Source organism: Chelonia mydas, chromosome 12 (genome assembly GCF_015237465.2).
Source record: "Chelonia mydas isolate rCheMyd1 chromosome 12, rCheMyd1.pri.v2, whole genome shotgun sequence".
NCBI classification, from domain to species: Eukaryota; Metazoa; Chordata; order Testudines; family Cheloniidae; genus Chelonia; species Chelonia mydas.
Genome location: NC_051252.2, coordinates 17,408,274 through 17,420,787, shown reverse-complemented (window position 1 = coordinate 17,420,787; position 12,514 = coordinate 17,408,274). Strand labels below are relative to the sequence as shown.

The window sequence follows — 12,514 nt, the reverse complement described above, 5'->3', positions numbered from 1 at the left end:
TAGAGGTCCCTGTATGACTTGGCTTCCAAATTTTAGCATCTTTTTAAAACAAAAAGAATTCATGCTGAGATTTACTTATAACCCAATTAGTCTGTAATACTATATATTACATCCATTTGTTTTTTCATTACATATCTATGTAAGCATCTGCTTTAGTAAGAAGTACATTCTCTTGGAAACTAATACCAATAACAAAGGGTAATCAAGGGAGGTCAACATTTAAATCTACAGGCTTTGAAACTGTTCAAGTTATTCTGATCCAAAACATTAGCAACTTTAAAACTGTTATAATAATCCAGCTAAAACTGTGCTGCTTTCATTTTCAATCCTCAATTTGTTACCAAGAAATCCATCAAAACACTCTCTCGTGAGACATATGAAAACATGCAGCCTTCCGTGTAAATGCTGGGCAGACCATTATACCATATAAAGGTATATCTCCTTATTAAGGAGATAGATGCCACTATGTTAAGGGACACACTAGTAAAAATTATTAAATTGACACTTATTAAATTGAGACAAATCTGATAGGGGAAAATTGTAAGTGTCTGGGTTTGTTTTAAACAAACAATGGATGGTTCATTCCTTCGCACAACAGTGCATTTACTTTTCTATGCACTGAACAAATTCAGCAGAGCTATGCAAGATATTAAATCAGGATGACCTTCCAATTGCAAACTTAGCCCGATAATACCCGTAAATAAAAGCAGACTGTTACCATGCACAAAGTCAGGCATAACACTGATTGCAATGCAAAGTATCACTACACAGTGATGACATATGGAAGCAACAACTGCAAAATATAAGGATTCCCAAGAGAAAACTTAAAGTATCAATCCATGAGCTGTAATTCCATCCAAACATCAACTAAATATCTTTTTAATGAGTGCATGTAGCTTATATAAAGGAGAATTCTGCAATATTATGAAAACAGGACAAACTACCAGTACAAACAGAACTATGAATCTTATCTTTCATACTTTAATAAGCTTGCATTCAGTGTGAGCTATAGAATACAATATTTAATGTTTGCTCTCTGAATGTCAATTACAATCCATACATCACTCATAACCCATTGATAAAACAGATCAAAAAACATTTATAAAACTCATAGCCAATGTTGCAGTGTTGTAGCTGTGTTGGTCATTGGATATGAGAGACAAGGTGTGTGTGGTAGTAGCTTTTATTGGACCAACTTCTGTTGGGGAAACAGACAAGCTTTTGAGCTCCAGAGAGCTCTTCTTCAGGTCTGGGAAAGGTAATCAGAGTGTCACAGCTAAATTCAAGGTGGAACAGATTATTAAAATAAGGAGTAAACATATTGCAAGAAATCATTCAAAATGAAGTAGGCAGTTAACACCTCTATGAGTCATAGGACAAAGGAGAGTTAGCGGGTTACAGACTGCTCTAATGAGACAAAACCAATGTCTCTACTGAATCCACGATTTTTGGTGTCTAGCAGAATTATAAATTTAAGTTCCCAGGCTTGTCTTTTGAAGGTGTTGTGCAGGTTACCTTTGAGGATGAGAGGTCAAATACGGAGTGATCATTTTGTGAAAAGTGTTCACCCACTGCTAATAGGGTATTTTTGTTTTTTTATAATTTTTCTGTGAGAGTTCATTGAAGAGCATAGGGATTGACTGACTAGTTTCACACACACAGTCGGTGCTAGGGCATTTGATTCACTGGTCGAGGTACATCATGTGTTGTTACAGGCATGTGCAGGATCCATCGATCTTGAAAGCTGTGTTGTGGGGGGTATGCATCATCGTAGTAGCGAAGTGACTGCAGGTTTTGCATCTATTGTTACGACAGCCCTGCAGTCTGCAATGCGGCACCTTGTAGACAAGCCCTAAGAGTGTCTTTTCCTGGTTTCTCTTAGGTAAATTAGAAGAAGGCATTCTTAGTCCAGAAGAAGAACATCCATATGGTGACTTATTCCAGAATAACCCTACTTTATTCTGGAATAACTTTAATACGTAGTCAAGCCCAAGTGGGGGAAGAAAGGGAGGAGGGGACCATTGCCAGAACCAGAAGACTGGGTAGGAGTAAAATGGCCAGAGGGACCTGGACTGACCAAAACCCCAAAGGCTCTCAGAAGTGAGGAGGACTTTGAGGGAGGGAACAGCATATAGATATGTGATAATCTAGTTTTACCTCCTGCCATTGGAGTTTCCTGAATTAATTCCTAGTTGAACTAATGCATATCTTTTAGAAAGATATCCAATCTTGATTTAAACATTGCCAATAATGGAGAACTTAGTACAATCCTTAATAAAAGTGTTCCAATGATTAATTACCCTCACTGTTTAAAATGTACACCTCATTGCCACTCTGAATTTGTTTAGCTTCAATATCCAGCCACTGGATCATCTTATATGTTTATCTGCTAGACTGAAAAGCCTATTATCAAATATTTGTTCCTCATGAAGGTACATATAGACTGTAATCAAGGTCACCCCTTAACCTTCTCTTTGTTAAACAAAATAGATTGAGCTCCTTGGGTCTATCACTGTAAGCATGTATTCCAATACTTCAGTCATTTTTGTGACTCTTCTCTGAACCTTCTACAAGCTATATTCTTCTTGAATACAGAATTGGACACAGTGTTCCAGCAGTGGTTGACTCAGTGCCAAACACAGAGCTCCACCCAACTCCTCGAGAGTTCCCCTTTTATGCATAGATCTATCTACCTTGTGTGCTATCAAAGGGTGCATATACATTGCACACTTCTTTCGGGGGCAGTGTATACCCAGGTAGCCCTCCCAGCATGGTTATAAAGAGCAGTGCCGAGTTGTGAGGCAAGGGTTAGATGAGCGAAGACCCATCTGAAGGGTGACGTGATTCTTGACTCGCCTAAAGCATGCTACCCCAGCTACACTGCGTCCACACCACAGGGAATGACTCAGACAGTGGAAGAAAGGCTCAGGAAACGGGGAGGCACTTGGGAAAGGCCTCCCCGCCTCAGAGCCTTTTCTCGCTGCAATGAAATGTTCCAGCAGTGAGGAGCTGCTGAAGCCTTTCCCAACTGACTACCTTCTGCAGTCTCTCTCACTGATACATGGAGCTAAACACAGCAGTGTGGACACAGTATTCTTTTTGCTGTGATGTGTAACTACATGCCACAGGTGTGAAGTGTAGACGTAGCCAAAAAGTGAAGAGTGTGTGTATGTTTAAGTTCTGGTACAAAGCCTATGTTCCTTATTTTATCTGTCAAAGATCTATTAAGGGTTAAACCACAAGGGTGGAGCTCTGGTGAGAGTATGCATAAACACATGAGGGCTGAAGCACTGGTTCCAGGATCTAGGCAACTAGACTGCAGAGTCTCCACTGCCAAGACAGGTTATCAGACCCGCAACATGTACCTGAGTATCCCGGAACTAAGAATAGTCATAAGTCACTACCCAGTTCCAGGGAGCTTAGCAGCACACGGGACTCAGCAGTTGGATCCCTCACAACAGGCTGGTATTTGTTTAGAGGGAATGGAACTAGGCCAGGTTATGACACAGATCTTACTTTTTATTCCCCCTTTATATGGGAGTGCTTCATAATAGAAAAGCAGCAGTCCAAAAACACAAGTATTGCTACCAGGCGGCCACAATTATCAACTTAGGACTACAGTGGTCCACTCCTAAAAACCTGGAGGACCATACTGACAAAGGCTAACGTGGCTCAAGGAACTCTCCACCTAGCCTGAATGAAGACAGACCTCTGACCAAAAGACTCTCAGGACTGGTAAGGAAACTGATGGAGCCAAGTGTTTGTTATTTTTTCTATAGATCTGTAACTCTTCTGCTTTCAAAAAGAACGAACAAGTGTGTATAAATAGTTCCTTTGCAAAAACCTGTGTGTTCCTTATTTTAATTGTAACATGTCCCTGAAGGACAGAGTGATGAATCACAGAGTGACGTAAGAACAAGATGCAAGCCCACATTTAAAATGGTCATTTTGAAGCTGCTGGAACATTTTAAAATATGTATTTTAAATAGATGAAAAGTTTTGGAATTTGATGTGGAGTGTTTGTTTATTCTCCATTAAATTAAATACTAGACTATTTACATCATGCTGATATGCTACAGGTAAAACAAAAGAGCACTGAAGTGGTCTCAATTCATTATAATATATGCTCTTGCCATAAGAGTTTATTGGTATTCCTACATCCCTGATCATCTTAAATTCCTAAGCATTTAATTTCTTAACACTTTCTACATATACATCAGTGCTGTTCTTTAACTCAGAAGAGATTACTTACAAGTAACTCTCCCTGATTTTCTGCTCACTAGTACTAAATGTGCTGTTTTTGCAGCGCTTCTAGTTCCTACTGGCCTGTAGAGCATGCTTTTTATGAACTATATTCGTTAAAATAAATGGGGCTTTACCTCATAAATAAGAAGGACTGCTTTCGTGCTCTTTAGCCAAGAATATCACCCTGAGGTACAACAAGCAAAAACAGTCTGGACTGTTGGCTTCTTAGACAACCACATTATACAAAGTTTCAGGATTCTTTGAAACCTAAAAAAATTGTAAGACCAGTGGCATTGGCAAGGATGGTCCAGTCTTTAGGGTGCTAGCCTGGGACTTGGGAAACCTGGGTTCAGGTCCCTACTCGCCCACAAATTTTCTGTGTGACCTTGGCCAAGTAAGCATGCCTCAGCTCTCCATCTGAAAATTGGAGATAATAGTACTGCCTGCCTCACAGGGATGTTCAAATATATTAGTGATACGGAATGCTCAGTACTACAGTAAGTACACAAGATAGAAACAGAGTTACGAGGAACTGAAGGCTCAGGATATTGGTAATGAGAACACTGAAACACTAACCATTTTAGATCATGTATTCAAATCTAGCCCAGTTTGGTAGTAACCAAAAGTCACTGCTGTCTGATGGCCTATGCAAAGTGAGTTGGCAGTCTCAGTCCTATTGTTAAAGTAAACCATTTCCACAATATAATTGTTGCTGACAAGCATTCCACTTGCCCAGAAGAGAAACTAACATCCAAATGACAGGTTTCAGAGTAGCAGCCGTGTTAGTCTGTATTCACAAAAAGGAAAGGAGTACTTGTGGCACCTTAGAGACTAACAAATTTATTTGAGCATAAGCTTTTGTGAGCTACAGCTCACGAAAGCTTATGCTCAAATAAATTTGTTAGTCTCTAAGGTGCCACAAGTACTCCTTAACATCCAAATGGACATGAGCGCTGAACTATAGTCAGGCCTAATAATGGTCTCTCTAAGCCATGGATGAGGAAAACTGGAAGAAGTTTACAATACCCTCCCTCATCAACTGTCTGCCCTGACGATAAAAAACTTCAGACTACAGGTCTGGAAATTTACGATCTTTATTTTAGGGAGTGCTGGTAGCAACCTCTATATGAAGGCTAACACTTTTCAAAGATTCTTGTGACCTTTTTTGTGAAGTTCTAAGAACAGGTTCCATTGTATGAGGCTGGCCTTTCAAATTCAGCGAGGAGAAAGAAAATACTCTTCTCTAACACAAAGGCTTTGTCCCAGGATATTTTGTTCAGATTTAGCCAAATTATAAACTGCTAAAAATCACCATTTCACTTCTCTCTTCCATTGCTCAGGAAAACTGACAGAATTAAGGTTGTACTAGCATCATAAATTCTGCATTTTCTAACTTCTGAGTCCTTGACTTTGCAACCTAAAAGGATGTTTTAACAGTTGGGGGTGCGGGAGGGGGGTTTGATGTTGGGGGTTTTTTTGTAATTACGAGGACATTACAATTTACTTGGAAGTTTTGCACTCAAAAGTGACTGAAAATGGCATCAGTCATGTACCAAACATGCTCACTTTACAAGTAAAACAATGTTTCTTCTGTCAGCCCTACGAACTCAACCTGTTCTGCAAGCCAAACTATCCCCTCAGTCACACCTGTGTAACCAATATTCATTTTGTGTAACCCCATTGCCATCAATGTTGCACAGATATAAGTGATTAGAATGCTATAAACCTATGGTTTTAAACGTGAGGTCCACAGAGTATGTCTAAGGGGTCCACAAAAGGTTGCCATTACCACAGAACACTGGTTTTCGACCTGTGGTCTGCAGACCTTTGGAGGTCCACAGATTGTCTAAAATTTCCAAAGGGGTCTGCACCTCCATTTGAAGTGTTTAGGGGTCTGCAAATAAAAAAAGGTTGAAAAACACTGTTATAAACAATTATGTTGATGCACAAGAAGGAACAGAATCCAGCTCTCACCTATGTTGGGTCTGTAGTGCTATAAGGAATAAAAAGTTTTAAAATCATATTTTGGTAACTAAAAATAAGCAGATGTGTCTCTGAATAGATAAAAAGAGCAAAACTATTGAATAAGATGCCATTTTTACAGCTACTTATCAGAAAAGAATCATACTTTAAGGATGAGGGTAAAAAGAAAATATTAGGGCCCTGTCTATGCACCAAAGTTGCACTTGCTTAACTGAAAGTGACTTTTAAATGGATTTAAACTAGTGCAACTTGTGTTTAGACAAGGAATCTGCCCCCAATCTTAAATTGAATTCTATGCAGGTGTATCCCTGTGCAGAACTCCACTGAAGTTAATAGAAAAGGAGTACTTGTGGCACCTTAGAGACTAACCAATTTATTTGAGCATAAGCTTTCGTGAGCTACAGCTCACTTCATCGGATGTAGCTCACGAAAACTTATGCTCAAATAAATTGGTTAGTCTCTAAGGTGCCACAAGTACTCCTTTTCTTTTTGCGAATACAGACTAACACGGCTGTTACACTGAAGTTAATGGGGCTCCTCTACTCACACAGAACTCATGGAAAGACCAAGGCCTTAGTAACAAGTTATACATCAAATTTCAAGTGTACCTATGGAAAAACATTGCCACAATACATCTGCATGTGTTAGTTTGTTCCTGATTATTCTTATTAGCACTTTTTAAAAATCTTCATTTTTGTAAACTTTCCTAATGTCATGTTTCTCAAAAGATTGCAGAACTGCAACCACTTGGGGAAAATATAAATCAGAATGTTTTACTAAATAGGAAAGGAACAATGAAGCCATGACAATCTACCATCTCAAGGCCTAAGCAGACGTTTAATTTGAGGTTCATTGCACTGATTGAATGACCATAGCCTCCAGGACCTTGCACCCCCAGTGTCTCAGTGGGCAATAACTTGTAAAAGATTACAAACTTCACTATTCTACCTTTTCAAAACATTAATCTATTAATAGAGAATAATGATTAAGCATTGCACTTTACAAGTTATGCTATTTGAGCGATAAAAACAGACAAAGCACAGAAATGCTGATAAATTTTAAAATTCCCTTTCAAACCAAGACCGTATATCAAGTTTCACCCTACAGCAAATTTTAATGAGATTTATAAAAAAGGAGCTTACCATAGTAAAGCTAATAGAGAACTTCCTCTAAATACAGAAGCAAAGATTGTGATTTATAGTAAACAGGAACAATAAAGATAAGCATTTTAACATACCTACATTATCAAGCGAGGCACCATCCACAGGAAATTACGTTAAAGTAATTTTTTTTCCCTTTACAATTCAATATCAAGTTTTAAAAATCATCCTGGTAAATAAAAATCATTTAACACTCTAGAGAGCCTGTACATTAACCACACTTAACATGGACATTTCCATCATAAATCTGAAGGCCCTCTTCTGAATGCAGCTGTTTGAAAATACATCATAAACAGTAAAAAGAACAGGAGTACTTGTGGCACCTTGGAGACTAACAAATTTATTAGAGTATAAGCTTTCGTGGGTTACAGCCCACTTCATCACATGCATAGAATGGAACATACAGTATGAAGATATATATATACATAAATACATACACACACATTCAGAGAAGGTGGAAGTTGCCATACAAACTGTAAGAGGCTAATTAATTAAGATGAGCTATTATCAGCAGGAGAAAAAAAACTTTTATAGTGATAATCAAGATGGCCCATTTATAAATTGCGGAGCTTAAATTAATATGCAAACTAGATACCATTCCCTTGGGTTTGAATAGAGATTGGGAGTGGCTGGGTCATTACACATATTGAATCCATTTCCCTATGTTAAGTATCCTCACATCTTCTTGTCAACTGTCTAAATGGGCCATCTTGATTATCACTACAAAAGTTTTTTTCTCCAGCTGATAATAGCTCATCTTAATTAATTAGCCTCTTACAGTTTATATGGCAACTTCCACCTTCTCTATATGTGTGTGTGTGTATATATCTTCTTAATATGTGTTCCATTCTATGCATCTGATGAAGTGGGCTGTAGCCCACGAAAGCTTATGCACAAATAAATCTGTTAGTCTCTAAAGTGCCACAAGTACTCCTGTTCTTTTTGTGGATACAGACTAAAACAGCTGCTACTCTGAAACCTATCATAAACAGTATGTAAATGCCACTCAAACATTCTTCCCTTTGAGAATATCCACAGTTTAGAGTACACAGTGTTCAAAACCCAACACTTAAACTGACTAATTTGAAAATCTGTTGCAGTCACATACTGCAGTATTAGGGTCTGATTTAGGATCCCTTGTATAATCGTAAAATTCATTGAGTATAATGCACAAATGCCAGAGCAGACCTTTAAACGTGAATTGAAAGGCTTTATACAGTACTTGCCAACACCAAAGACCGAAGTTCAAAGTTCTGTTGTCTTTCAAGAGCAGATGACATCACCAATAGCTTAAGTAATGCAAGGTGCTGCAATCTGCTTGCTTTGCTGTGTGTTCACATGGCCATCAACTAATACAGAAAAATATACAGAATTCTGACCTCAGGGCAGACAGACAAAAGGAGGAAATGGTCAGCTATTGTTTTAAAATGTACTTGCCTACACATATTTTGCACCAGTTTTACTACATGGAGACATGTAGTATTGTAAATGTTTGATACAATTCCAGATATAGAAAAACAAAGTGAGCTAGATTCTGCAGTTTTGACACTAAACGATTTTTTACTGGGGAAATGAAGTAACTTGAAATTCAATATTCAATTCTCAGCACTGTGATACCACCACAGACCTACACCCTCTCCCCTACCTACACTACCACTCACAAGAAAACAAAGTGCATGTATCCAGGGTTAATTGTACTTATCTAGCTCTTTATATGATAAAAGCACTTTAGTAATATTAACCAGTCCCCACAACATCATAGTGAGATAGTTAAGAATCCCCATTTTACAGATAATGGTAATGAGGCACGAAGTTGAAATGACTTGCCCAAAGCCATACAGAAAATCAGTGCACAGTCTGGATTAGAATTCAGGAGTTACTACAGATAAGGCACTATAAAAGAGCAAATTATGTATCAGTGCTATTTTGGCAGTCAAGCTGTTTGTTTTACACTAACACTTCTAAAATGTTGACAGTATATTACTAGGTAAATTTCAATAAGATATGAAATGCCCCAAATCACTGAATTAAAAGCTCTTCTGCCACTGAGAAGTGTGTGCTAATGAAATGACAGATCAGGTAAACCTGTGCTATTACCTGAAAATATGACTACCCAGTGTTGTTTGTGTGGCATGTATTCTACTGATTGTGTTGTAATATAGTATATGCTGGGGAGATCATTTGGCTGCACCCAGATAAGACCCTCACAGAAATATACAAGTGAACAACAACATTTCTTTAAAGATAAAAGTTGCATGTATACCTCAGAAGTTTACAATGTGAGAATCAAAGAAAACTGCTTGAAAGGGGTCACTGTACAAGACATTGACATGTCTTTACCTTTGTTACTAAGGAACCTTAACTTAGTAGAACTAAAAGACAGAAGTTTAACTTACATCAGGTTATGTTTTCATTTAGATTTGACAATCAGAACTGACTAATTTTCACTTTTGTTTGTAGCCACCTTCTCACTTATCCGAATCTCTCTTTCTGGTCCTCATTTTTTTAGCAAAATTCCAAAAAGAAAACCACTATAATACATAGTGTGGCCAATAAATCCCTAAATTTGGGCCTGAACTACATGATAGTGTTGCTCTAAATTTTAAGATTGATTGCTACTGTCCACTAGCTCAAGTTAAAGAGATCTGATGCAGTCCCTTTTAGTGATGGATAAGAACATTAGTTTACATCCAGATTAATTCAATTATCTTATTTATACAATTAGTTCAGTTTCCACATCAAGAGATCAGCATAAAATAGGTTGCAAAACTAAAATTACTTTGACTTATCTATTAAATGTATTCTCTAAATTTGTTTTATAATTAACTAAATCACTTCCTCATAAAGATCCATATTACTCCCAAATGACTGTATAGTAATTTATAGATCTTAGAAGGTACTCCTTCGCTATTTCTTTGGACAAGTGCTTCATTAAGAGGACTGTAAGTCAAATTCCTCAAACCTTCAGCTCATTAGACCCAGTTTAAAAGATTTAGGGGTGAGAAGAGGCTCCACCAAGCCTTTGGTCTCCAGCAATAGAGCCAGCATCATTGCTCTATTTGTCTGCTTATCCCATGACCCTTCCCATACTTTCTTCCATGTTGAACCCAATGTACAGAATGTCTTTCATGAGCTGCTAGTCCACAAAGCCATGACCCTCATTTAAAACCTTCCTGAGCCCCCACTTCTGAGATAAAGAGAAGGAACTAGTTAAGTCTACTTCACTGTTTAGCTTATGAGTAAACTGCTCATGGGAGGAAAGAGATAAGTACACAAACTGGGAATATGGTAGAGAGGACTGGATTGTGGAAGGAGGGTGTGGGAAGAGTAGTTTAGCATATTTATCTTTAAATAAACGACAAAGTAATTCATAAGATGTTTGCCTATTATGCAAAGGAACTGTTTCTCCCACCTTTTGATTTTGTATTTTTAATCTGTACACTGCTCTAAGAGGGGACTCTCTTCCTCTGTGTTTGATGAGTGGTTATTATATTTTGTCCATTACTACGAACAGTAATAATAGACCACTGCAAACCAGATAGTGCTAATTTAAACTGTAGAGGAGTGGGGAGAAATGGAAGAGTAAAGCAGAGGCGCTCTGGGTTGGGGTTGCTAGGACCATAGGAAGGAAGGGCAGAGTGATGGAAAAGATGAGCAAAACTCCTCTGTCTTCCTCCCAGGGGAGGTAAGAGAATGGAGACGTTTGGTCTCACGGGAACTGCCATATGGGATCAGATCATTGGCTCGGCTAGTCCAGGATCCTGTCTTCCACAGAAGCTCATGTGATCGGGATCCATGGGGGAGTGGGTGATCGGAGGGGGCAGAGGCTCCCCAGCCTTTGGTTTCACTGAGACCCCCTGAGACAGGGCTTAGCAGCTCTCCCCCCACACCCAAGCCCTCTGGCTCCCAGACACGCCGTGGCCCCGCCGCGGCCCCGCCGACCTTCGCCATGCCGGCTGCGAGCTCCGAACTCGGCTCCAGTCCCGCAGCACAGACACAAAGCACGAGTCAACGAGGCCGGGCTCACAAAGGGGCAGCCCCGGAGGCGGAGCGGCGCCTCCACCGTGCCCCCAGGGCCCACGCATGGCCTCAAAACAAACCCCTCCGTCCGCAGCCAGCAGGCGAGCTCCAGGCTGCCTCGGACTGGTGACAGAGGCGAGCTCGCCTTCCCCAGACACACAGACCCCCGGACCCGAGAGCCGACCTCGGCACAGGCTCGCTGACCCCAGCCACGGAGACTCGGGCCTGGCGCTGCAAGGGGGACCCCCGCCCGCCCTTCAGCGCCGCGCCCGCGGCTCCCCTGGCCCCTCGCAGCTGGAGCCCGGGGCCCGGCGGGCTGGCTACTCCCGGGAAGAGGAAGCCGGGCGCCGAGGCTGCGCTTAGGCCGCGGCGGGGCCTTGTCCCGAGTCTTCTCTGCAGCCGCAGCGACTCTCCCGCCCCTGGGGCTCGGACGGGGCCTCCCCCAGGCGCGGCGCCCACCAGCCCTCCGCGGGGGCCGCCCGGGCGGGGACTGACGGGGGGTGAAGGCCGCCGCCGCGAGAGATCCCTGCCCCTCAGGGGCCGCCCGGTCTCCCTCCCCGCTCACCTGTGGGCGCTGGGCGGGACCACGCTGCAAGCGGCCTGGCTCCCCCTTACCGTCCCGGCTGCGGGGCGACTCGCTACGAGGCTCTCGCCGACACGGCTGGGGCCCGGCCCGACAAACCAACCGCTCGCTCCTTCCCTCCCGCCCGCCGGCCGAGGAGACACCGCCACGCACGGGAGCGCGCCGGCCTGCCGCGATGCACAGTCCGCCAGCGACGCGCGCTCCCAGTTCCCGACGCGGGCGGCGGAGGCGCGCACCCCGGTAGCGGCCTCCGCGCACGCGCACGCAGCCCGCCGGCTTCTCATAGGCCTCGGGAGCCCGCGGGTGACCTCATCGCGGGCCGGCGATCCCAGCGGGCCCGTCAGCCACGGGCACCTTGTCACTGCAGCGGCGCCCCAATACTCGGGCCCGCCAGGACCTCAGGCAGCGCCCCCAGCACGCCGAACCTCGTGTCCCCAACAGCCCCCGTCCCCCCAAAACAGGGGTCACCCAGAGCTCTGCCGAGTGCGCACCTGGGACCACAGCAGGTCCCTCCAGTTCCCAG

At 42.1% G+C, this 12,514-nt stretch overlaps 1 protein-coding gene across 4 annotated transcripts in view; it reads right to left on the bottom strand.

Moving 5' to 3' along the window:
- SIAH1 (siah E3 ubiquitin protein ligase 1) overlaps positions 1 to 12,237 on the bottom strand; it is a 32,658-nt gene extending 20,421 nt beyond the window's left edge. Inside the window, exon 1 of one of the 4 annotated variants that reach the window (XM_037877854.2) lies at positions 12,024 to 12,237. The gene's annotated coding sequence lies outside the window, so the exon portion shown is untranslated. The other 3 variants (XM_037877850.2, XM_043526258.1, XM_037877851.2) reach the window with 3 other exon arrangements.
- Between the last annotated feature and the right edge of the window lie 277 nt (positions 12,238 to 12,514).